Source organism: Emydura macquarii, unplaced genomic scaffold (genome assembly GCF_026122565.2).
Source record: "Emydura macquarii macquarii isolate MOO-44397 ecotype Brisbane River unplaced genomic scaffold, CSIRO-AGI_Emac_v2 contig_2403, whole genome shotgun sequence".
Classification (NCBI taxonomy): domain Eukaryota; kingdom Metazoa; phylum Chordata; order Testudines; family Chelidae; genus Emydura; species Emydura macquarii.
This window is the reverse complement of record NW_027132540.1, coordinates 25,569-29,647: the sequence shown is the minus strand read 5'-3', so window position 1 is coordinate 29,647 and position 4,079 is coordinate 25,569. Positions and strand designations below refer to the sequence as shown.

The 4,079-nt window shown below is 45.4% G+C and overlaps 1 pseudogene; it reads right to left on the bottom strand.

Annotated features, from left to right (window-relative positions):
* Nucleotides 1-2,841: 2,841 nt before the first annotated feature.
* On the bottom strand, nt 2,842-3,777 carry LOC137161896 (olfactory receptor 10S1-like; annotated as a pseudogene).
* Nucleotides 3,778-4,079: the final 302 nt, after the last annotated feature.

Genomic DNA, 4,079 nt, shown 5'->3' with positions numbered 1-4,079 from the left:
TTGCATTGATGATCCGGACTTTTATTATTGCTAATGATTTTACATGGAAGTCGTTCAGATACTATGGTGACAAGTAATAGAATAAAACCCTAAGGAAGATAGCACAGATAGCTACAGCAATATTTAAAATGATCTGTTTGTCACTTCTCTTCAGGCTCTTATTTTGTATGAGATACTTTTATCATAAGGGGTTCACAGGCTGTAGGAGACCACTTAAACTGAAGTGGTCGCTTAACATCTCTGCAGTCACAGGACAAAGGAGGGTTAGTAGACAACAGAGTATGTTATAGAATTGTTGTAATGAGCTGTACAACCAGTGGCTCTGTGTGCTGGGATTCCCTCTGAGATCTTTTCCACTTGGCTGATCCAGAACACTTTGTCCAGTTCTTGGAGAACTCTTCATCCAGTTCTCTGGGCTCCAAAAAACTCAGTTCAACTCCAGATCTCCTCACTCAGGTCCCTTTATTTTGCATACAACAAAGCTATGCTGAGTTAATCCAACTCAAGTGTAGGGGGTGAGTATAGGGTGTAGCACAGATCCAAAGTTACACAGCCAGCCTTTTCCTTTATACATATTATATATACACATTACATTGCATTTACTATACAGTGCATCACATGGTTTGGGGTTGGCTTGGTTACTTTGCAGCATGTTCTGTCCAAGCATTGTCCAACCACAGCCTACTCTTTACCTCGTCTCTACGTTCCTAACTTCTCTTGTCCACTGTTACCTTGTTCATAGTAAATGGTTCCTTGGGAGTTCTCCCTCTTATCTTAGTGGGCTCAGGCAGTCTGACCTTTTTAGCCTATTGACTCATTGGCTTATTTAGCACAAATGCTCTATTTTCAGCCTAATGCCCTAATTCTATCCTCCAAGAACTGAAGTTTGCCTCCATGTGTTAATTATTTATGTCCAGCCAGGCCTCAGCTTTATGTCCCTGCTTCTGTCTTTCCGTCTGATATTGACATTTATTTCAGCTGCATCATTTTCCTCTCTTTCTGTGCTCTCTTTTTCAAGTTTCCCCAGCAACATAAACTCAAGACCCCAGAAGTTGTAATTATTTGAACCACCATCAATGTGAGCTTTAAATACAAACCAGGGGGTAATATCACCTTATAAACTCACTCTGTCTTTAAAGCATCCTTTGGTAATTTTAACTTTGTTTTTATTTTAATGACATTATGAAAAATGTGCAAAATATAAAAATCTTTCCACTGATCACCACCGGAAATTTAGGTGTGAAACAGAACATGGGCCAAGTAAAGTAACATTCCCTGGGTCCATACCAGAAGTGATTCTTTTCAGCCACCACACAATACTTGTTATCAGAAGCATAGGCAGTTTTTTCTTTACCAATGTCCCAGTGTCTCAACCACACTGCGCAGTTTGGAGCCTTTCCCCACACAGCGATCCCACATGCCAGCAACTCTATTACACCTGCACATGTAAGCGTCCCCCAAGTGCAAACAGACGCACAAGTCTGGGGCTTTCGAGACCTTGCGTTGTCTTGCAACAGTATTGGAGAAGGGAAAAGAAACTTCTTCCACACAGCAGGCGTTGTAGTGCGTTCCACATTTAACTTCATGGCATTGGACCCTTGTTAATTTTCTTACTCTGTGCCAAGTTGCAGATGGGGAGGTCTAGGTTGGACATTAGGAAAAAGTTTTTCACTAGGAGGGTGGTGAAGCACTGGAATGGGTTACCTAAGGAGGTGATGGAATCTCCATCTTTAGAGATTTTTAAGCTCCGGTTTGACAAAGGCCTGGCTGGGATTATATAGTTGAGGTTAGTCCTGCTTTGAGCAGGGGGTTGGACTAGATGATCCTCTGAGGTCCCTTCCAACTCTAATATTCTATGATTCCGTGATTCTAAATGGTATTACCTCCCTTGTATCAAATTTTTGACTTTTCTGTGGTGGTGAGAGGGCAACCTTCTTTGTTCTATGTCTCTTAAGGCCTCTTTTACTTTATATAGCACATATTTCCCATATACTGACTGAGCATCCTTGTTCTTGCATTTTACCTTTCATGCTAGGAAATTAACTTTAACTTACACATGACAAACATTGACAGCATCATACATACACAATAGTTTAAAACTCTTCACCAATAAATTGTTTGCTTTGTTGACTTTCAGAACACAGTACTGTGGATGCTAATTGGGGCTGAAACTCTTGCTCATGTAATGGTTGCAGTACTTCTGCTGCTAGCTTCAGTTGAAATACTTGGCCATGTTCCCATAGCATCTCTCAGCTTGGTTTGAGAGAGGCATACCAGCCTTATGCATTTTAGAAGTTTACTTTTTTGTCCATAAAGTCCTTTCAATAGCTTTTTGACCAAACCCCAGTAACCACAGATTGGTGAAATTCAGTAACACTTGGCAAATTTATAAACTAAATATTATTAAACAAAATATTTCCTTAAGAGATTTAACTCTAAACTCTTAGTTAGATTTGTTTCCAAATGTAAGGCATTTCAACTTTTATATAATTGCTTAGTTTTAATACAATTATTATTTTTTCCATTTACAAAGCACAACCATATAGGCTTTTACTTCCGTATTCTCAGTTCCTGTAATACATCTGATCCATACCAGTCCTGAGACCAAATCATTCTTGCCACACTTTCCAAAAATTCCAGAATCCTTCCTTTTGTGTCATCTTCTAACTGCACAGTGTGTAACCAGCAGTCCTCTGTGTGTGTGTATGGGTGTCTGAGAGAGAGATTGGATTTAGGAAGGTGCTGGCCTCTTGTGTGTTATGGTATCAGCTGCATCTGTGGACTTGTCTTTTGTGTGTAATGACTTCGGTTTCTTTGCAAGGCCCTGTATTTGGATCTATCTTAGGCATGGAGAGAAAGTGTTTGCCCACAGGTCAGTTTCTGCAGGGCTTTTTTCATCTCCTTGTTCCTCAGCGTATATATAAAGGGGTTCAGCAGAAGGGTGACGGCAGTATAGAATGTGGCTAAGACCCCGTTGGATGTGTGGCTCGAAGAGGGACGCAGGTATATGAAGATTGAGGGTGCATAGTACAGCAGCACCACGGTGAGGTGGGCGCTGCAGGTGGAGAACGCCTGCTGCCTCCCCTGGGCTGTGCAGATCTTTAGGATGGTGGAGACTATGTAGGCGTAGGGGACGCAGATCAGCAAGAAGCAGACGGCCACCACTGCCCCGATGTTGGTCAGAATGAGGGCTCAGTTGGTGGCTGTGTCGGCGCAGGCCAGCTTCAGCTCAGCAGGGATGTCACAGAAGAAGTGCTCCACCCGGTTGGGGCTGCAGTAGGGCAGGTGGAAGGTCAGGGTGGCATGGATCGCGGCATGCAGCGAGCCGGTGAGCCGTGTGCCGGCTGCCAGCCCCACGCAGGCCCTTCTGCTCATCACCACGCTGTAGCGCAGAGGGAGGCAGATGGCCGGGAAGCAGTCGTAAGCCATCGCCGGGTAGAGGAAGCACTCGGAGCTGGCATGGAAATGGAAAGCGTTGAGCTGCACCGCACACCCGCCGAAGGAAATGGCATTGGGGCCAGGCCCCACCCAGCGAGCCAGGATTTTGGGCATGGTGACAGGAGAGAGGCAGGTGTCGAGGAAGGAGAGGTGGCCCAGGACGAAGTACATGGGCAGGGCATGGAGCCGGGGTTCGGAGAGCACGGTCAGCAGGAGGAGGATGTTGCCTAGCAGGGTGAGCAGGTAGATGAGGAGGAAGAAGAGCGAGGGAAGATCCATGGTGAATGGGAGTCCCCCCAGGATGAACACCGTCACCAGCGTTTGGTTTCGTGGCTCCATTTGCTACCCCCGCCCGGTGCGGAACAGCAATAGCCAGTGCAGTGTGAATCAGAGCAGAAGGGCCACAATCGTTTGTGGTGTGACACCTCCCCTCCCCCCCACACACACACAGTTCAAGGCAGTAACATGCCTCTGTAACCCAGCATCAGCCCTTCTACTCTAGCGTCCCTTTATCCCCTCATCACAGCAAATCGATTAGTCATCCCCTCTGGTATCTATCGACACCCATTACTGGTGCATCTGAGCACCTCGTACTTTTAAATGTACTGATCCTCACAGCACCCCTCTGAGGGAGGCACTTT